Below are 23,489 nucleotides of genomic sequence, written 5' to 3' on the forward strand. Positions count from 1 at the left end.
AATATAACAGCTTCACACAAAAATGTACAAATGCCAAACACGGAGCTTTTCGGGGCCAAAACCTTTTTTCATCAAAAAAAAAAAAAAAAAAAAACAACAAAGAACAAACAAAACAATGAAAACCTAAATACATTACTATCAAAATGATATTGAAGACTTTTTGCAGTAACTTATTTAATGTTTTTATTTATTTGTTTTATTAAAATTATTGACTGATGAAGGGTTTTGAGCCCGAAACAATTCCTGTTTAGTATCTTGTATTTTTTTAAAGCTGTCATATTCGTGTTTGTTTATTACTTATTATAATATGATACAATCAACTCTATTCCTATTTCACAGGGGACATAAGTATGGTGTAAAATGGTTCTAATCTCATTGAAAGGGTAAAACCACTCCTCCAAAGGACCTTATATAATTGATCTTCTGGATTCAGAGTGTTAGCATCTTATTCTCGTGTCTAAATAATATGCTGTTCGTCAAAAAAAAATTAACCGTCCTCGCTCTTCTACGTCCTGTAAGCCTAAGAATCCAGATAATGAAATAGTTATGTCACCTTTTGATTCAACATGTTAACTTATTCATTATCAGTCCTCCGGAGGACAGGTCACGTGGACACATTCAAAGATTTTGGAAACAGAAAAGTAGAGCGTGTGACGTAAGGATTTATCTGCCCTATTGCATTTGTTACAAGACGGAACTTCTACAACTCTGAGCGGTTGTAAAGCAAGGGAAATAACAAAGAAAAATATTATCATTTTGAAATAAACTTCTTCCTAAATCTTAGGTTCACTTTCCATTCATTGGTGTCCATCTTCCAGAGTCCCGAGTTCAGCTCTCTCTCTCTCTCTCTCTCTCTCTCTCTCTCTCTCTCTCTCTCTCTCTCTCTCTCTCTCTCTCTCTCCCTCTCTCTCTTTCTCTCTCTCTCTCTCTATCTCTCTCTCTCTCTCTCTCTCTCCCCCCCCCCACCCGAACCATATCGTATAAGCCTCTCATAGCCCCTGGTTCATTCCCTATTGACATCAACCTTGACTGGGGTTGACTGATTCTTCATACTTGCTTTGTCTGCTCCTTTCATACACACTTTTCCAGCAGATCTTTATCTTACGCCGGTGCCTGCTCCCCTGTTTCTTAATTTGAGATTACGAACCATCTAATAATAATAATAATAATAATAATAATAATAATAATAATAATAATAATAATAATAATAATAATAATAATAATAATAATAATAATAATAATAATAATAATAATAATAATAATATAATAAATAATAATATATAATTATTATTATTATTATTCAAGTACCAAGTCTGTGCCAGACATCGGTGATCATGGCATGCCATTCATCTCTCTGATCAGATAACCTCAGAAAACTAATATTACTCTTCTCTTTCTTTGTCACCCAGCTGTTCAAACTATTCAAATATGATTTTCTTGTCTACCTTTACTCTTTTTTTTACCTTCTATCTTTCCTGTGAGAGCAAGATGTTCAATACATTTATGTCGTTTTAGGTGTCCTAAAAATTGCATTTGCCTTTTTCTTATTGTACGAATTAATAACCTTTTAGTTTCAGCTTGCTCTAATACTTCTTCATTAGTTTTCTTCTCTGTCCATGAGATTCTTAACATCCTTTAAGAAACCACATTTCTGCTGCCTCCAGTTTCTTTCTAATGTCGTCTGTAATTGTCCGGGTTTCGCAGCCATATAATAATACTGACCATACATAGGCCTTCAAAACCCTATGTTTTGTTGTCATTGAGATATTGTGGTTTTTGAAAATTAGACTCATCTTATTAAAACTATCTTTAGCTATTGCAATTCTTCGTTTTATTTCTGTGTTGCATCTGCCATCTGAAGTTATTATGTATCCAAGATATTTAAATGTCTGAACTTGTTTTATAGTTTCTTCATTGCTTATTAAGTTACATGTTGGATTTATTTCTCTCCTTGATACAACCATGCACTCTGTCTTTTTTACATTTAAGTATATATTTAAGTATATAATAATAATAATAATAATAATAATAATAATAATAATAATAATAATAATAATAATAATAATAATAATAATAATAATAATAATAAAGCTGATGATACGTACGCACTTTGCAATAATTCCTGGCATAATCTAATGTAAATACTTCCCAAAGAGATAGGTTTTCTGTTTATTTTTGAAGCTACCAACGCTGCTTTCAAGTCTGACTAACAAAGGGAGTTAATTCTAAGTTTTGGGGTCGTTAACACGTACGGTCCCTTACGCAAACATTAAACGTATTGTATTATTACAATAGAAGCCATGGAACAATGGAAGCAAAAGAATTTGTGCTGAGATGTCAAATAAAAAAATAATAACTGGCTTTGTTTGTACATTATTACAATAAAACCATAATTAACGGAGGCATGGAAGCAACAGGATCGTGAGAATTGAAAAATTAAAAATAATTGTCTCTTCTAGTACATTATGAAATGTGTATATACTTGCATTCACCGACGTAAATTATTTGTTATCCACATCAACACAAACAGCCTACACATCCCCTGACACAAATCTCTGTCATTAGGTCAAATTCTACAAGACTGGAAAGTAGCCAATATAACTACCATTTGTAAAGAAAGATAATAAAAAACAAATTATCTCAAAATTACAGACCTACTACTTTATAAATGTGTATTTTATAAACAGATACGTAATACATTCTCAAAGTGTTTCTTTCAACGTGTTTTGTTGACCAAGGGGAAACCCGAAAATTCGACATTATCTGTATTTGTTAAATAAATTAAAGCTTTCATTCCGTTTGACTATCATTATAATATACTTCTTCATATTTACGCCAAAAGCACCAACGATATTCAGAACTTCTGCTTAAGCACCAATAATTACGTTATTGATGACGATGTTTGATTTTTTGTTTTCTGTTTAATTCCGTTTGTTATCATCATCATCAACATCTTCTGTGGTGTTATCACCCACAGTAACAACCATCGTACCTGTGTAAAAATCGTATTATAATTAACAGACATTGTCGGTAACGCCTATTCTATCGTTGGAGCGCGTGTTTGTTATGGTTTTTGGTTGTATTGATGATAGAATTGTTGGAAGCAGTCAATGGATGTATTCTGATATATCTTCTTCTTCTTCTTCTTCTTCTTCTTCTTCTTCTTCTTCTTCTTCTTCTTCTTCTTCTTCTTCTTCTTCTTCTTCTTCTTATTATTATTATTATTATTATTATTATTATTATTATTATCATATTATCACTATGATCATCATTATTATTATTATTATTATTATTATTATTATTATTATTATTATTATTATTATTATTATTATTATTATTATTATTATCATATTATCACTATGATCATTATTATTATTATTATTATTATTATTATTATTATTATTATTATTATTATTATTATTATTATTATTATTATTATTATTATTATTATTATATTATTATTATTATTATTATCATTATTATTATTATTATTAATATTATTATTATTATTGCTTGTTTGGTAAGCTATAAACGATAACTAAAATTATTATTATTATTATTATTATTATTGTTAGAATAATCTGTTAACAGAGATGTTATGACTATTGGCCAATGGTCTAAAATAAACATTTGAACTCTTAACTTTAAGAATCAACAATTGTGTTTTATTAAAACGATGACATTTGGAATGATGAAAATATCATCATTCCTATATTCTGACATTGAATCTAACAACTACTATGAAAAGGATTTGTGAGTTTACAATTAAAAGGATTTTATAAAACGAAGAAAGTCTTGCTTCATCAAATAGCAAACGACTGACATGGCCCATTTATTTTGGCGAATTATTTTTAAAAAATATTACGAGCAAAAGAACCCCGATAGACTCGACTACACGCGTGAAAAAATATGAACAAGCCGACAGACTTCATCCTTTAAATAACAATTATATACATATATATACCACTTGTATCCACCTCTCATAGACCTGGATTCACTTACTCTCCAAGGGTATCCACTTCAGTGAGTTTCAGATTCGCCCCCCCCCCCCTACTGGTTTGCATCTCCCATAGTCCAATGTTTACTCCCCACGTGTGTCCACTTCCCGTAGTTCCGGGTTCAATCCCCACTTGTGACACCCCACTTAGATTTGTCGGAGCCTTGGGTTCACTCCTGAGTAGTGTCCACATCTCACAGTCTCAATCCACTTGTATCTCATCCTATAATCCTTTGATCATTCCCCATTGGTGTCCTTCACCATCGTTCCGGGGGCACTCCTCACTGGTGTCCACCTCACACAGTTCTGGTTTTACTCTCCATTGATGTCTACCTCCCATAGCCCCGGATTCACTCAATATTTTCACTTGTATTCATAAGTGAAAAAAAATACTTGAGCTTTTATATAGCACGATATCCACTTAATCTGCTTTAAAAGGGCTCACTGACCAACAGCAACATGTAACATTTAGGACGAGACATGACGCCTGTTAGGCGATATTACATTTTTTCGGACAGAGACAATACTGTTAACGACCAGGTACCCCTTTTACACCTGAGTACGGTGAGATAATGTGAGTAAAGAGCCTTTTCCAAGGACTCAACTATGCGCCGAGCGAGGCTCCGATCCGAAAGCGAGTGTCATACCACAAGACCATATCGCCGCAGAAGTTTCGGGTTTGGTCCTCATTGGTGTCCCATTATTTTATCCCAGGTTTACTCTCTACTCTCTACAACAGAAGCAAAACAGGAGTTGCAAAGGTTTTCATTGTCGATTGTATGACGCTGGATCGGATCATCAAAAAATAATTCCAACAAAATGGTGTAGATGTTGTTAGAATCTGTATTTTAAAAAAAGAAATGGAGAAAGATATATATTGTCCTATATAGCACACATGTTTGATGGATTTTCCCCCCCCCCCCCCCCCCCCCCCAAAAGGTGTAGAGCTGTATCATACGATTTCAGGATAAGGAATAACATTAAAATGCCCAATGTATGGATCAAGAACTGCATGGCAGAGGAAGATTGGTGACTGACATTTTCCGGCAGACACCTACTTACATTTCAATCCCCTGAAGCAACATCAATAGGCTTAAACAGTCTTGACGTCACTTCCCTCGTAATGATGCATAGTAAATTAGTAACTGGTTCTAAACCAGGACATCATTTGAGATTAAACCAATGACCGTGGCAGGTTTAGGATTGAACCAGAGACTATGGGAGGTTGGCACCAGTGGGGAGTGAATCAGTGGCCAAGGGAGGTTGGACACAAGTGAGGAGTGAACCAGATAATACGGGAGGTGGGCACCAGTATGGGAGTGAACCAGAGACTCTGGGATCAGGACAATTGTGGGGATAGAACCGGAAACTATGCGAGGTGGGTACCGTTGGGGAGTGAACCCAAAACTATGCCATGTGGGCACGAGTGGGAGGTGAACCAGAGACTGTGGGAGGTGACGACAACACCGGTGAACTGGAGCCTATGGGAGTTGGGTCACATTGGAGAGTGAAACATAAACTTTCCGAGTTGGGCACCAGTGGGGAGTGATCCAGAGACTATGTGAGGTAGGCACCCGTGGGGACTGAACCAGAGGCTTGGGAGGTGGGCAACAGTGGAGGGTGAACTAGAGATTATAGGAGGTAGGCACCGGTGAGTAGTTAACTCAGAACTGAATGAGGTAGACACCAGTGGGGATTGGGAGGTGAGTACAAATTGAGAGAAACCAAAGACCTGGTTCACTCTCCATTGGTGCCCCCACCCATAGTCTCTGGTTCAATCCCCACTAGTGCCCACCTCACACAGTTCTGGATTCACTCCACTTTCATGCTTACCTCCTATAGCCCCGGGTTCACGCAATATTCACTTAAATCCGTAACTCTGAGTCCCGGGTTCACACCTCACTGGTGTCCGTCTTACATTTTCTGATCCCAGGTTTACTCTACACGTTTATCAACATCCCATAGTCGCAGGTTCAATCACCTTTGATGTCGGCCTCACACAGTTCCAGCTTCATTCCCCGCTTTTGTCCACCTGAGGTATTACGGGGTAACTCTCCACCGGGTGTGTTCCTCCTCAGCCTTCGTTTCACTCCCCAGTAGTGTACACATCTCACAGTCCTTGGTTCACTCGCCACCTGTATCCCATCCTTAATCTTGTGTACATTCCAGATTGGTTTCCACGTCCCACTGTCTCAGGTTCATTACCCACTCCTGGTATCCACAACTCGGTGTCCTCGGTTCGTTCCCTACTGGTGTCCACTTCCAATAGTCCCCAGCAGTGCCATCATCAGATAGTCTCATGTTCACTCCAGTGTTGCCAGATATTGTTTGCGCAAAGTCGGAAATGTATAAGAAAAAAGTCGCAAACTTCGATATTCCTCAATCCTTCCCCCCCCCTCACCATGGATGAATATAACTTTATTTTATAGCTGGAAATTATTGTTCATTCTTTGGTCTTATCGCATCGTCTCAGGTACAATCCAGTTGCTTTTAATCTAATGATTTTATTATTTTTTATTTTAACATTGTTCTTAATATTTTAGTTATAATATCTAAGATATAGCCCAAAATTTGCAGACCATTAAAAAAACTAGCCCAAAAAGTCGAAAATCGCAAATTTATAGTTTTTGGGGCAAACAGTATGAAAAAGTATCCCACTTAGTGATTTGTCGTCCAATCTGGTAACTCGGGTTCTTTCTCCGCTGGGTTTCTTTTTCTTTAACCGTTCACTTTCCAGTGCTGTACACTTCCATAGTCCCGAGTTTACGCCTCCCCCCCCCCCTCACCCCCGCCCCGAATTGTGTCACCCTCTCATAGCCACTTGTTCAATCTCACAGACATCAACCTCGACTGGGGTAGACTGATGTTTTGGAATGTTTTTTTTTCTTGCAGTGTGTGACACTTTTCAAGTTATTTTTCTTCAGTAGATCTTTATCGTTACACGGGTGCATGTCCATAGTTTCTCAATTTGATATTACTAACAATCTTCGCTTACTTGGTCTGAAGCAAAATATTTAATCAGTACAATGCAACAGAATCCAAGTTCACTGAACCATGGGAGCAAAAGACGTCGTGATGAGAATTCATACAATTAAAATGATTGGCCTTTGTTGTACTTTATGCTGTTTCTATATACTTACCTTTATTGACGGATTATTTTTAATAAAATACCAACAATCATTGTTCCCAAAAGTCTTTATTCTCCTTAACTCAGAACAAAGAGCTTATCCCCTGTACCAAGTCTGTCAGTGCGTCAAATTCTACATGACTAGATTGTAGCCCATGTAACTACCTTTTATAAAGAAAGATAATAAAAACAAATCTCAAAATTACAGACCTATTACTTTATTGTGTATTTTATGAAAAGAAACGGATTACATTCCCAAAGTGCTTCTTTCATCATGTTTTGTTAACCAAGAAGAAACCCAAAACGTCCACATTATCTGTATTTGTTACTTGAATGAAAGTTTCCTTTCCGTTTGACTCTCATCATATATTTCTTCTGACTTCAAGCAGCAGCAATTGTGTTTTATAAAAAACGATGACATTTGGAATGACGAAAATACCATCATTCCTATATTATGGCACCAATGGGGAGCGATCCAGAAACAATGGGAGGTGGGCACCAGAGGGGAGTGAACAGGGAACAACCACTAATTGGTGAACACTAGCGGAGAGCTAACAGGGTAATAAAAGATAGACCAATCGAGTTTAAACCCGGGAAAATGAGATGTGGACACTAGTGAAGAGTAATTCGCAGACAACCTGAGATGGGCCCCAGTGGGGAACGAACCCAGGACAATGGAAGCTGAATGGCCAAGATTACAGGAAGTAGATATATTGTTCCACGTTTACACCTCACTGTTGTCCTCTAGAGATAGTCTCGGGTTCACCCTCCACTTAATGTTTTTTCCCATGCGTGGAGCGAAGCTCGAACCCAGGACATTCCGATCCAAAAGCGAGTGTCATACCACAAGACCAAATAGCCGCACACTGGTGTCAACCTCTCTGGGACACGGGCTTGCTCCCCACTGGTGTGCATATTCCATAGTCAAAGGTTTACTCCCCACTTATGTCCACCTCCCCTCGTTCCGGGTTTAATCCCCACTTTTGACACCCCACTTAGATTTGGCGGAGCCTTGGGTTTACTCCTTACTCTTGTCCACAACTCATAGCCTCATGCCATTTGTATCTCATCCAATAGTCCTTTGATCATTCCCCATTGGTGTCCATCCCCATCCATTGTTCCTGGTGTCTACCTGACACAATTCTGGGTTCAGTCCCCATTAATGTCTACCTCCCATAGCCCATATAATAGTAATGATAACAGTAGTAGTAGTAGTAGTAGTAGTAGTAGTAGTAGTAGTAGTAGTAGTAGTAGTAGTAGTAGTAGTAGTAGTAGTAGTAGTAGTAGTAGATGACAATAATAATAATAATAATAATAATAATAATAATAATAATAATAATATAATAATATAATAATAATAATAATAATAATAATAATAATAATAATAATAATAATAATAATAATAATAATAATAATAATAATAATAATAATAATAATAATAATAATAATAATAATGATTAAGATAATAATAATAATAATAATAATAATAATAATAATAATAATAATAATAATAATAATAATAATAATAATAATAATAATAATAATAATAATAATAATAATAATAGTAATAATAATAATAACAATAATAATCATAATGATAATAACAATAATAACAATAATAATAATATTTTATTTACCGGTAACTTAAATTATTCAGGCTAAATTTCGTTTTGAATTTTGAAAACGCGTTTTGTTAGAACAACTCAAATTCGAATAATGAAATTTTAATGTTATAAGGACTAATTATTATTATTATTATTATTATTATTATTATTATTATTTTATTATTATTATTATTATTATTATTATTATTATTATTATTATTATTATTATTATTATTATTATTATTATTATTATTATTATTATTATTATTATTATTATTATTATCCTTTTTTTTTTTGCAAGACAAGATATAAAAATCAAAAGCAACCTTTGTACTTCAACTAGGATCATTTAATCTATATTTAACTCATTGGATTGTCTGTAAAAATAAGGCCACTGGAACATCATCATCATCATCATTGCTCTTTTCACCCTGGGTCAGGGTATAGGCCACAGACAGTTTTCATCCTTCTCTATCCTGAGCCAACTTAAAAATAAATCTCATTCCATGTCTCATCACTTCTCTGTTTATCAGCTTCTTTAATTCTTCTCCATGTTCCTCGTGGCCTTCTCCTTGATCTTCTGCCCTGAGGGTTTCCAGTCCAATACTTTCTTTCTTAAAGTGGAGTCATTCTTTCAAAGGGTGTGTCCAATTCACCTCCATCGTCTTCTTCCTATTTCCTCTCCCACTGGTTTCTGCTGTGTCCTTTTCCATACTCTTTCATTTTTAATTCTATCCACCCATTCTATTCTGAGTAGCTTACGCATGCAACTGTTTACGAAAATATGTACCCTCCTTATACATGTCTGTGATGCATTCCAAGTTTCACATCCATACAACAGGATAGACTTCACATTTGAGTTGAAAAGTCTTAGCTTTAGTCGAAGGAATATATCTTTAGTTCTCCAAACTCTGTTCAAAGATGTGAATGCAGCCTGTGCCTTTCCAATCCGTGCTTTCACCTCTGCTTCCGTGTCTCCATCTTTGTAGATTATACTCCCAAGATAGCAGAAAGTGTCTATATATTCAAGTTCCTGATCTTTTACTTTGATCTGCTCCCTTTGGCACCATAGGCCTCATGGTTCTATAGGGCTACATTGTTTCAAGATGTTCTCAGAATCATTTGACTCGTTAAAGGCAGACTATAGTCAAAGGTGGGAAGTTTCATGGGAGGTTGCCTCATACAAGTTTTAATGTAAACATCCATTTCATTTGGGCTGGATAAAAAAAATGATTTAAATATTTGTCAGTTCAAAACTGTGAAACTGCAATGAAACTTTATTGCACCTATCCTCAAGACCTTTGACTTTGCAGGTTGAATTTTTAGACCAATTGATTACGAGAGGCTGTTTATAATTGTGATTTTTGCTTGCATTTGGTCTTGGGTGTGGGACAGAAGAGCCAGATCATCTGCAAAGTCCAGATCATCCAACTGTATCCAGGGGGTCCACTGTATCCCATTTCTTCGCCCTTTGGAGGTTTCCTTCATTAGCCAATCACTGGCAAAGATGAACAGGAATGGTGATAGCAAGCTTCCCTGCTTGACACCAGTCTTAATTTTAAAGTTGTCAGTAAGCTGATCTTCATGTACAACCCTGCAACTTGATCCTTCATACATTTCCTTAATGAGGTTTACTATCATTTTAGGGAGTCCATAATGTGCCAGAATTTTCCACAATGTTGCTCTGAAAATGCTGTCGAAAGCCTTCTCGTAATCCAGAAAGTTGACAATAAGAGGAGAGTTCCATTCTTTAGACTGTTCCACTATGACTCGCTGGAACATTCGTCGTTAAATTGTTCAAGGTATTTACAACTTACAGAAAGAAATTTTGATGAATTTGATAAGACACCGTGTACGGTTTTATCGAAAAGTCGATCACTTTTTGTGTGTCAAATTCTATCGAAAACAACAGATGACATCAAATTTTTCGCAAGTTGAGTGTGTGTCAATCTTCCGTTAGGCGCGTATGACAGTGCGATGGTAGTACTTGCACTGGATGGATTTCAGGTGGTGACTTCTCAAATTATTTTGAATACAAACAATTTCTTAAAACTTATAATGACCATTTTTCCGCTCTTCACGTCAGAAAAAGATTCGACAAGTAAGATAAAGGTTTACGTTATTTAACCAGATTTTTTTGGTTAATTTCTAAAGACGATAACTGTTTCCGATTTTAATAAACAACAAAATGTTAGCCGTCTCTTACATGCCAGGTTCTCTAACCGGATGTAGCAGTAAAGGCGTCACAAATCGAAACTTGCAGACGTGTTACAGTTGTTTCCTGTCCTTTTCCTTCCCCTTCTCTCTTTGTGCACAGCATTTTATAATGGCTGCATTGATACTGTTTCCTGAAACAAAAATCGACAGACGGTGTATGTAAACATAAGTCGTATTACATTACACATACAGACTCTCATACAATCTCTCTCTCTCCCTCTCTCTCTCTCTCTCTCTCTCTCTCTCTCTCTCTCTAGCTTGGCTAGTTAGGTGACTAATCGTTAGGAGTAACTTCCCTTTTTAAGACAAGGACGTGATATCTTGTGAAACAATTGGGAGGGAAGGTATTGGAAAGAGAAAAAAGGGACGCCCAAAGACTAGATGGTGGAATAAAGTAAAGGATGATATGAAAGAACTGGGCCTGGAGGAAGATGATGCGCTGAACCGAGATGCATGGAGATGTGGCATTCATTATGGAAACCCTGCAAAATGCGAGATTAGCTGAATGAAGAAGAAAAAGATTAAACAAGACGGGGTTTCAATTCAAGACGTGAATTATTTTATTTATTTATTTATTATTTTGTATTTAAACTGAAATGAATTCATTCAATTTAAGGTCTTATGATTCAAAACACCAAAAATAAATCAGCTCAAAGACAATGCTTCGTCAAGATTTTCCTGTCAATTCCAGATTTCACCACATTCTGTACTGTAACTGTTGCTGCTCGAAGCTCGAAGAAGTAAATAGCGATGTGAAATTGAATGTAAGCTTCGATTTATTATACGAAAACAGATAATTTGGACGTCTCCGCATGAAATATGGAGATTAATGTTGTTGTATATTCAACTTAACAATGCCACTACCACATAATCTCATTCGTCTGTAGTGTTTCATCCATCATTTTTTGTTGATAAAGCTCTCTGGCCAAAATTTCAAATTTGGGTTTTTCCATAGTACGACAGATTTATGGTTGTATTTTATAATATGGCCATTAAAATAGAAATAAAATTGGCCCAGACTATAATTTAACACACGTGAGTTTTTCCCTTTGTCTTCAAATTCGTTTGGTAAATTGTTCTCCTATTATCTTCATTCCCATTTAAAATAACAAAAAAGCAGCAACGATAATCAAATTGGTGGTTTAACTTATTTGCAGGTCTGATAACCCAATTCCTTATGAACTCATTGTTGTAATGCAAAAATCTAAAAAAAAATGACGCAAAATATTGTCCATTACAACAATGTTAAACTCCGCCCATTAGTGGGTTTGGGTTTCAGACCTGCATATGTGTACACAATTGAATTCAAGAGAATTGAAAGATGATATTGAACTTAAAATTGTTGCCCAAATTGGCAATACTTGTACTCGTTGATATAGAAGAGTAAAGTTAGGTGCCCCAAACGTAAACAATAACAAGTTGCTAGTGATTTCCGTTAGGGACCGGAATAATTTACGCACAATATAGGTCTCCCAATTTTGTAGTTTGAGTTGTAGGCAATACACTTTCAGTATTGAAAATATGTTTACATAAAATCTAACAGTTGCAGAAATAATAATATAAGGCTAAATTATTATGAAAATCAGGCTCCGAATAATTCTCGTTTTGTTCACACCAGCGCAATAATTTGCTCTGGTCTAAAAATAGATAGACTGTAACTTTGATAAATTTTAGAAAATTTTACCTTTTGTTCCATAAAATATCCATATCTAGACATTATTTGATGCATGATCGAGTATTTATGAATATGTGTTTCTTTTGCCACCTAACAGCCAAATTTTAAAGGTTATTTTTTTCTATATTTACATTGGAACGTGAGCTGTCAAGACAGGAACATGTGGTTTGCCACGTGCTTCTCGACCTTTGTTTACGTTTGGGCACCTAACTTTACTGCTCTATAGAAGAGTAAAGTTGGTGCAATAAAATAAACAACATCACGTGACCGGATATTTGACATCAAACGTGACCCAGATTTTTTTATAAATGACCCGAACTATGCTGCAATTGACCTTTAGTAATGTCATGCGCATCCAACCAACTTTTTGTTTACATGTTGCTAAGGCAGCAAACTGAAGTTGGCGCGAATAAATTCAAGCTGTTTACTCCGAGTCTGAGATAGCTAGGGAGGCCACGATCATATTTTTTATCGCCAAAATACCCCTTCTTTTATTTTATAGGAAAACCATAATCATGGTTCCCCCTCCTCCCGTAAACAAAACCATATCTATGTCCAGGGAAACGAAGATGGTTGCTTGTCTTTGGTTAAGGCGGACCATACTTTTTTTTTTACAGCGTATCAAATGATCAAAGTCAAAGCATACGGTCAATGTAATGAAGAGAGTAAATTCGAATCTATCTCCTATCTCTTCGCTCAGATGACCCTTTTGACAGAAGACAACTACTACTTCTACACTATAACTATAAACTGCACTACCACTACTGTATTATAACCACTGATACCACAAAACTATAGACTTTTATACTATCTAGAACTAATGGACCGTATGGCTTAGCGGTACGGTTTTCGTCTTGTCACAAAAGTCGAGCAATGCCAATGCTAAGTGTGATCAGTAATAGGATTGGTGACTAATCGTGAAAAATTATACACACATTACCCCACTCGATTGAATGAGTATCTGGCTACAGAAATGGCGGTTAGTGTAGTGACAGTTTAAGTACACAAGGGTCGCCTAACAGGCTGTATGACAAAGAAATATGGTTCCACACGGCTTGTTGAAGTGGGGGATAAATATGAAACATTTTGAAGCGCATTGCTCACGGCTATCTGTAGAAATGCGCTGTATAAATATTCATATTTATGTACTTGGTCCAACGGATACTATTACTATTTCTACTACAAGACCTCTACTACTACTACTACTACTACTACTACTACTACTACTACTACTACTACTTACTATTACTAATAATAAGAATAATAATAATAATAACAATATAATAATAATAACAATAACAATTATTATTGTTGTCAGTATCACCGTTTATTAATGATTTAAAAAAGTGTTAAAGATACTTGCAAAATGTTGGTGTTGTGTGTGTTGTAGTAATCCAGCGACGCAACTCTGTACTGTCTACAACTACAAGAGACGCACAAGACCGTGGCACTAAACATCCCTGGCATGCATTTAGTCAAACAACATGAAAGCAACATTCACGGTAGCGTTAACTACGTCAAAGTCAAAGACAAAACAATAGTGACATACAACCAGGACATGACAGTAAGTGAGGTGGAAATTCTCAGAATTGAAAGCAGACACTTCAATGTGATATTACTGTCAACAAACCTCCACCAACGCCATTCAAGTGGCCAGTTACATCCACCATTAGTGAGAAACCAATGATTGTGATAAGTGACTTTAACTGCCACAGCACCAAATGGGGATACAATGAGAACAACAAAGATGGAGATACTGTTGAGGAATGGGCTGACCAATATAATCTGACACTCTTCTATGACGCATGAAGCATCCCTTCCAAGCGCTTGCTGGAGAACAGGCTACAACCCAGACCTTGCATTTGTGTCTTCCAGATATGTCAAAAACTGTCGGCAACCCCATTCCAAAATCAGTATACAGACCTATCGCCATTGAGGTAGGATCAGTCATCTCTACGAGAACAAACAAATTATATGAACTGTGTTCGTGGACCTGGCAGCTGCCTATGACACAGTAAATCATAGGAAACTGCTCCTAAAGGTTGCAAGGGTAACTCGTAACACAATAATAATAATAATAATAATAATAATAAATAAATGGCATTTATATAGCGCTTTACCCCGTTGTCACAGGCTCTAAGCGCTTTACAGTGATATAAAACAAAACATATTACAGTGAGACAAGTGTGAAGGAAACGTGATACGAATTCAATTTAACAACAACAAAATATGAAAATAATATTGCAACATTATGACGTAAAAAGATAAAACTTTAAGCGAGATTTGAACGTTGTCAACGAATCCGAGCATCTCACGTGTGACGGGAGAGAGTTCCAAAAATGGGGGCCGAAAATTGAAAAGACTGTTCACCTATTTTACGCAATGGCTTAGGTTTGACAAGGATTGATTGGTCATTGCTTGACCTCAAGTTTCTATTGGGGACATATATGTTTAGAAGGTCTTTAATATAGGAGGGACTGTTCGTGCTCAGGGATTTGTAGACAACAGTACAAATCTTATAGGCAACTCTTTTTTCAACAGGAAGCCAATGTAACTCACGGAGAAGAAGAGTTGCTGACGGGTATTTTTTGTTATTGCGTACAATGAGCCTGGCTGCGTTATTTTGAGCAACCTGAAGTTTGCTAATTTTGTCTTTAGTTAAATTCGCCCAAAGGGAGTTACAATAGTCCAATTTAGATAAAACCAAGGAATTAATTAAAAGTTCTGTTATATGCTTCGGTATTAAATTACGAATTTTGCTTTTTTTTTTTTTTTTTTTTTCATTTCTATGTACATAGATTGTATGGTGTTATTCACGTGGCTTGTCATGGAAAGATCTTTATCAATGATGACGCCAAGGTTTTTTGCTTTATTTGAAAATTCTATTGTGCTATTTCCGAGAGTAATTAGTGATTTATTTGCCTGTTTAAGGATACTCGGTCTTCCACACATTAAAATCTCAGTTTTACTATCATTTAATTTTAACTTATTGTGGTACATCCAAGATTTAATCTCATTAAAACAGCTCGTAATTCGTTGTATTAAGAACTGTAAATTACTAAGGGGTGCTGAATCATATATTTGCGTATCATCTGCATAAAAATGATAACTCAGATTGAATCTGGATATCACACTAGAAAGGGGCTGCATATATACAGTAAAAAGGACAGGGCCAAGAACAGAGCCTTGTGGCACTCCAAAATTTAGTAAAACTTGTTCTGACTGAACACCATTCACCACAATAGTCTGCCATCGATCCTGTAAATATGATGTAAACCATTTAAGGGCAATTCCTTTTATGCCGAACGTATTTTCTAGTCTTCTTAACAAAATGTCATGGTCAATGGTGTCAAAGGCAGCTGAAAGATCTAAAAGGCATAATACATTGATATTGTTAGCATCAGCATTACATAACAAGTCATTAAAGATTTTAAGAAGCGCCGTTTCAGTACTGTGTTGATGTTTGTAGGCTGACTGAAAGGGTTGTTCCAAACTGTTGTTCTTAAGATGAGATGTTAATTGTGTAAGAACTACCTTCTCCAAAAGTTTTGACAAAAAAGGTAAATTTGATACAGGACGATAATTGTTTAATATATTGTGGTCCAGTGATGGTTTCTTCAGAAGTGGTTTGACGAGGGCACTTTTAAAGCACGATGGAACTTCGCCAGTCAGTATGGATGTATTTATGATTGATGTAATGGATGGTAATAATGTATCGATGGAGCTGGCCAAAAGCTGTGCTGGTAGGGGATCAAGGTCGCAGGATTTAATGGGGGCTTTTTTTATCAACTCGTTTATGAAACTAGGTGAAACTGGTTGGAACTTGTCTAAAGGGGTACCACAGAATGTATTTGTATCTATAAATGGTTCATGCCGATCTAGTTCTGAACGAATGTTATGGATTTTGTCTTTAAAAAAGTTGACAAATGTGTCTGGCAAGTCTCTTTGATTGGTTGTAGATGGTAATGAAGTGCAACTTTAACGTCCAAGTAGATCATTGCAGATGTTAAATAATTGTTTACAAGATTTAGAAGTTTCAAATTTTGAAAGAAAATACGTGGTCTTTGCCTTTTTTATTGTTGTCTTCCAGGCACAAAATGCGTTCTTGAATATTTCACGATGAATCGTAAGGCCTGATGTTTTCAGCAGTCTTTCTGCTCTCCGACACTTCGTTTTAGCTTCTTTAACGTCCGACGTATACCACGGAGCATACTTGCGGTTGGTGACGGTCCTTGTTTGGAATGGCGCATGTTTGTCAAGCGTTTCAATGAGACAACTATTCCACTGGTCTGGAGAAATAATTGAATTTTTAGTAAGTTTTGTTTCTAAATCGCCTCTGAAATTGTCCAAATTAATGCCTTTAATGTTTCTGGTTGATGTGGTGGTGGTTTCTTGGCATGGTTTTGAAACGTCAAGATTGAAAGAAATGAGGGAGTGGTCCGAAAAGGGGAGATAATCGACGGTGGCGTTGGTTTTTTGGAACTCTGAATTTTCTACAATTACCCAATCTAAAATATGACCAAATAGTTGCAATAATAAAATTCCTTATGTCAAACCGTCACTTTTTTTGTGGAAATGGATGGGAAGAAAAGCAGATCACAAAAGAACGGACTCCCTCAAGGATCGGTACTTGCACATATCCTTTTCAACGTTTATACCAACGACCAACCTCATTTTGAGAACATCAGGGGGTTTCTATATGATCTGTTGTCTTGTGTCCCAGGCCTCTGATTTCAAGACCATTGAGGAGAGACTAACGGATGTCCTGGAGCCACTCTCTGAGGCCACATTTAAAGAACTCACTTGCCAACCCAGGAAAAACTCAAGTGTGTGCTTTCCATTTAAAGAACCGCCAAGCCTAAAGAAAACAGGAAACTGAACATCTGGAATGGGAACATATTGGATAAAAACACATTTCCCATGTACTTCGGTGTTACCGTAGACCGCACAATGTCCTTTTCTCAGAACACAAAGAAAACAAAAGCAAAGGTGGCCACAAGAAACAACTTCCTAAGAAAAGAGGCAAAAACTTACACGCCATGGGGAGCAGATCCGAAAACAGTCAGGACAACCATAGTAGCCCTCTGCTATTCATCAGCCGAATAGGTCTCACCAGTCTGAGTAAGATCCTGCCATGTCAAAATAACACCTGCCGGATCATTAGAGTAACTTGAAACCGACTGCAGTTCCAGTCCTCCATCGGCTGGCTGGCATTGGCATTGCACCTCCATACATTCAAAGAGCCACTGATTCCAAAGCCCAGAAATTGAATAGAAAATGGACCCAAGGCACCCAAGGCACAGCCCAATGACAAGTAGACTGAAGTCGAGAAAGAGCTTCACGATGAAAGAAAGCATCAACCCTGACCATGCAGCTGTATACAGGCGTTCCACGTTGAGAGAGTGGAACAATCATGCAAATGAAGCTGTTGGAGATCTGAGAGAAGAACTGTCCTACGGAACTGAGCTCCCCAGGAATGAAATGGTAACACTGAACAGAGCACAGGCAAAACTTGTGAGAACAACTGGAAGCATGAAAAAGTGGGGCTGGTTGAGAGTAGCTTGTGTACATGTGGGTGCCCAGAGCAGACATCCTTAGAGAATGCCAGGATGCGCTCAGCTGCACTGACCATGACCCAAGAGTCTGCTCCCCAGATGCTGTGGAGTGGGTTCGGTGTTGGTGCGAAACTGTGACGATGATGACTTGCAAAATGAATAAGTCTTACACCTGCCAATATATAAGTAAGATGACAGGATGCTGATCTTTTTAACATCAAAGTACTTTTGTAACCCGGCAGTGCTAACTTTTATGTGTAACCCAGAATGAAAAGTTATTACAAAAGACGATTGCAAGATATTTAGATAAATTTCTAGTTTAACATTGTGGTAGACGTACATATATGTATTAAAGTTACATATCCAATAACCTGTAGGTTAACAGAGAAGGAAGGGCGCACAAGTTCATTGTAATTTGAAGTTGAGGAGTTGGAACAAAGTTGATTTGCATTGAGTCAGAATTCAATCAAGTCTTAGACTTAGATTGAAAGAAAAAAATCTTTTTTAAAACAAGAAACAAAAAAACAACCCTACAGCGTTCACCAGAATGAATAAAAACAGGACAGTCTTTAAACTGTATCAATGGAAATCACATCTTGCATATACAAGACCTCTAGTGCTATTGTGAGGATTGGTTCTCAGTCTCACCCGTTATGCTGTATCTGAGTGCCATAACACAACTTGTGAAATCCAAATAAATTAAAAACAGATTATAAATTTATATCATATTTATTGTCATTTCATTCATATTCATGTTATTCACACTGAAATCATTAAAAAAATATAGATATGATGTTTCTCCATTAAAGGTATGCTTGTATTCTCATCCTGTGAAAGAGAAAGAAAAAAAAAAGAAAAAAATTGATAATTATTACTGAAACTGTGTAGTTCCATTTTAAAAATCTGTGATGTAAGAGCCTCAGCAAAAGCTTTGGTTAAAAAAGGTTCTGATTCAAGAAATGCACTTCTTAGGCAGAACATGCGATTAACCTGTGTAGACTTTAGTATTATGGTCTTGCATATAATTATCAAGTGCAGAAAGTTTGCCATTAAAATGATTATTTAATAGAATTTAATATAATTTGATTCGAGAAATGGAACACAAAGGAAGAATTTGCGATTAACCTGTCCAGTCATAAGCATCATGTTCTTGTTTATAAAGTGCAGAAACTTTGCAAATAAATAGAATAAATAGAAAATAATTTTATTCGAGAAATGGAATACAACGGCAGAATTTGCGACTAACCAGTTAAGACAAAAGCGCCATGGTCTTATTTACAAAATACAGAAACTTTGTGAATATTTCGAGAAATGTAGCACAAAAGCATCACTGTCTTGCATATGAAGTGCAGAAAGTTTGTGATTAAGCCACTGCATTATTTAATATGATGTTGCTGATAAATGAAACAATGCAATACAATTTTTAAAAATATGTTCTGCAACATCACATGGTCCCATCTATCAAATTCTACTACCATTACAAATCAGCTACATAGATGGTTTCATCAGTACTCTTATCTTGCTGATAAATTAAATTATAAATATAGAAAAGGATACAATAAACTTTAAAAAATTATTATAAAGTTAAATGGTAGACAAGATAAAGAGGTCATTGCCTATTTCTTTTTAAATTTCTTATTCATAACCAAGGAAGCAGGTTTCTTTTGCTATATTCTTCTTGACTTCACTATGTAAATGTTTCTTTCAAGTGTATAACAAGCTCACAGGGCATTTTTATAAATAAACAGGAGCCAATACCATTAAAATGGAGAGATCACTGCCAAAAATTACATAGGGATAGATATGCATTGGTTTTAACGTGTATTAGACACTGTCATTAGAAAAAAGTTTTTAAAAATCTTTACAAACTACAGTAAGCTGCTTTTAAAATTAAGAAACGCTCGAAAGCAAAATATGGTCCTGTTCTCTTAATCACCGCTCTCTAGTCTCTAGATTAGGTCAATAAAGCTGAGAGGTTTTATGAAGAATATAGAAGTAGAAGAAAAACATTAATTCCAATAAAAAAAAACAAAGAAGGGTCCATAATGATATATGAGGAATTCTATAAGATACAGTAACATGAAAGCCATTTTGATAATCTTGAAGGATAAGACTCAATGATGATGATGATGATGATAATAATAATAATTATGATACTTCTTCCTGAATATAAATTGATTAATTCCCATGGTATAGGCAGGCCAATGCTTCCAGAACAATTAAAGGAATGCAGAGACTCATTCTTGTTGTAATGTTATTTAGATCTGAAAAAAAAAGATAAGCATGGCATTCTAAACCATTTTCCCATGGTCCCATAAAAAGCAATATCATCTCACACAAAATCATAAAGTAAAATTCATATGGACCAAACAATGAATAAAAGTTATAATTACCTTATTTTATCAATTATTATCATTGGATTTATTTAACTTTATATGTATTAATTAAATGACAATTCGAAATTAAGATACCAATGTTTGAATGAATAACTGGATCTAACTCTACAAGTAAAATGTAAATGTGCAACTTATTCAGATTTCAGCAAGCACTTGTTACAGTCTGTCGCTTCATGTTACAGGAAAAACTCCAGTTCCATGAGCCTTATGACTCTAAAGGACCAATTATTTCAAAGTAAAATGAAATACCATTTATTTTTTAAGAAAGTTATCAAGCACTATTTAAGGTCTGTTGCTTCATGTTACAGAAACAGGAAAAACTCCAGTTCCATGAACCTTATTACTCTAAAGAACCACTTATTTCAATGTAAGAAGAAATATCATTCAATGTTGAATATATAGACATGACCTATTTCTTAATGGTTTGCTTATATTCAATAAAAACATTAGAAAACATAATGGACCTGGAACTCAGATACCACAAGGTTGTTAAAACCGTTGGGTCAGGTCTAATTTTATCAGAGGTTTATGATCATGAAGGCAAGATTACATAACCAATGTCGATTAGCTTTTTAAAAAATGGGCTTTTATTTACCTTCCGGTGAACTCATTTGATCAATATTTCCTGTATTTAACTTTCTGATCACATAAGAAAAGTCTAATAAACATTGAATATATTTTAATGCCTCTAGATTTCACTTTAAAGTCAAATAAAATATCTGATCACAAATAAAATTTTTGATAATTCGATCAACAGAGAGAGCTTTTCAAAATTGTTCGCTTATTATTCCTGAGGCAAAATTTAGATAAGACATCATTTCACATACCATGGTGATTCCTATGAATTACAAAATCCTAAAAAGCTTCTTCTTCATAAAAAAACGTAGAAATAAAATTAGGTAATCTAAAGTAATCAGAGAGGTTTAGTTTTCATTTCAATCCAAGGTAAATCCGTAAAGAGTTGTAGGACCAGGCCCCTCTTGATCATTACCCACAAAATTGATTGAACAAACAGGGATGTGTATAAAACTGTAACAAAACCCCCAACGACCCCCCCCCCCCCCCCCAAACACTCATACAAAAACTTAAGCACAGTTTTTTTTTTCATTTTCACTTCTCTTGAGCCAAGGGAAACTCGTTGCTCATTTTAGCTGCACAGATTCGAATTCAATCGCTTTCCTCCCCCCCCCCCCCCCCCCCCCTTTTTTTTCTCTTTTTTTTGAGCGAGTCTATTCTTTTCTCCTTTTTTGTTTGGCCTTGTTCAGTTTCTGAGCATGAATTTCTTAAAATTGTTTGTTTTCTTTTTAATACAAAAATATTGGGGTTTTTTTTTCCCTCTATCTGTCTGGGAATAACCAATTTTCGTTATTGGCAGACCCTGTCTGGGAATAATCATAGCGATGACGAAAATATCAGACCGCACTCCCTGCATTTTACAATAACAAATAAGGCGAATAGGCTTGGAAGATCCAAAACGTCATACATGTAGTTTGACACCTGCCAAATATCAAAGATGCGATAAGGGGTTGAGTGGGACATTTTCTTTTCCCAGACATTCTCATTTTTTCACCACCCCTTCCTCCCTCTCTGCCATTCCTTCTCCCATCGACTCTCAGCAAAAACAATAACAAAAAGTCTTATGTGGCAAAAACGGCTACCAACTTAAATCCTTCAAACAACACAAGATATTGAAAATCGGTGGCAGAGACCCTTTGCCTTTGTCTTGTTCCTTTTCCAGTTCCAGTCATGAACAGATAATGAGAGAATGAAGACCTAAAGATTGTTTCGAAATCTATTATCAGGTTAGGAAAGAGCGAGAGTCAATAAAATATGACAAGCGATGAAAGCTTCGCACCACGAAAGATGAGGATTAAAAAAATACAACTTTTGTTGAGATTCCACCTGCTGAGGAGGGGGGTGTCTGCTTTTTTTTTTTTTTTTGTTCTTTTCTGTTTTCTTTTTCGGTCAAGTTATGACTGACACACGTTCTAGACTGTAAACGTTACCCATAAAATGTCATAAATTACGAAAAGTGTTTTCTCTCACACAGTATTCGAATCACTCACTGAATGAGCATGAAGCAGACATAAGTGAAGGAAACGTAAACTCTGTAAGTGAGAATCGGCGAGTGAAGCTGTACTGTAATGACTGACACTGACAGTGACAGTCAAATTGCGAAGTGAAATGAAAACAAATAAACAACGCATTCTAAAATTATGCCGGTGAGACATCCAAAGTTAAATACCCGAACGCTATTATGGATTAACATTGAACTAAATCGTTTCCTGCTCTCAAAACCAATCGATACAAATTACAAACTCAAACACTGAAATTGGAATCTTACCTTTGCATGAGTTGGACTGCCATTCTTTGCTGGTGATTAGGAACTTTAGCAGCCGGACAACGTTGCGCACAAAACAGGTCTCCCGTTTTTGTCGTTCAAATTGTAGATAATACACATTCAGTTAAAAACAAACACGTACAATTAAAATTGTTATTTAGTTAAATTCTTTGTATATGGCTAAATTATTCCGAAAACCAGATTTCAAAGAGTTCTTGTTTTGTTCACACAAGCATTGATTTTGGTGAATAATCTTGACCGTGGTCTAAAAATAGACCGACAGTAATTTTTGATAAATTTTACCATTTGTTTAATAAAAAATCAATATTTAGATATTATTTGACGCGTGATCGAGTATTTATGAATATGTGTTTCTTTTGACACCTAACAGACATTTTTTAATGGTTATTTTTTTCTATAATTTACATTGGAAGGTGAGCTGTCAAAGCCAGGAACATGTGTTTTGCCACGTGCTTCTAAAGTGGTCACGTGATGTTGTTTATTTTATTGCACCAACTTTACTCTTCTATAGTCAGGAAAGAATAATCGATTTTATCATTGAAATCAATGGAAAGAT

The 23,489-nt window shown here is 35.8% G+C and overlaps 1 long non-coding RNA gene across 1 annotated transcript; it reads right to left on the minus strand.

The window, feature by feature from the left end:
* Positions 1-18,890: 18,890 nt before the first annotated feature.
* On the minus strand, positions 18,891-21,390 carry LOC144974764 (uncharacterized). The gene is made up of 2 exons (XR_013645814.1): positions 21,036-21,390; positions 18,891-20,439 (listed from the first exon to the last, which is right to left on the minus strand). It is a non-coding gene; the product is annotated as an uncharacterized LOC144974764 (long non-coding RNA).
* Between the last annotated feature and the right edge of the window lie 2,099 nt (positions 21,391-23,489).

This window comes from Berghia stephanieae, chromosome 6 (genome assembly GCF_034508935.2).
Source record: "Berghia stephanieae isolate SIO BIC M18660-M18661 chromosome 6, UCSD_Bste_1.3, whole genome shotgun sequence".
In the NCBI taxonomy this organism is placed as follows: domain Eukaryota; kingdom Metazoa; phylum Mollusca; class Gastropoda; order Nudibranchia; family Aeolidiidae; genus Berghia; species Berghia stephanieae.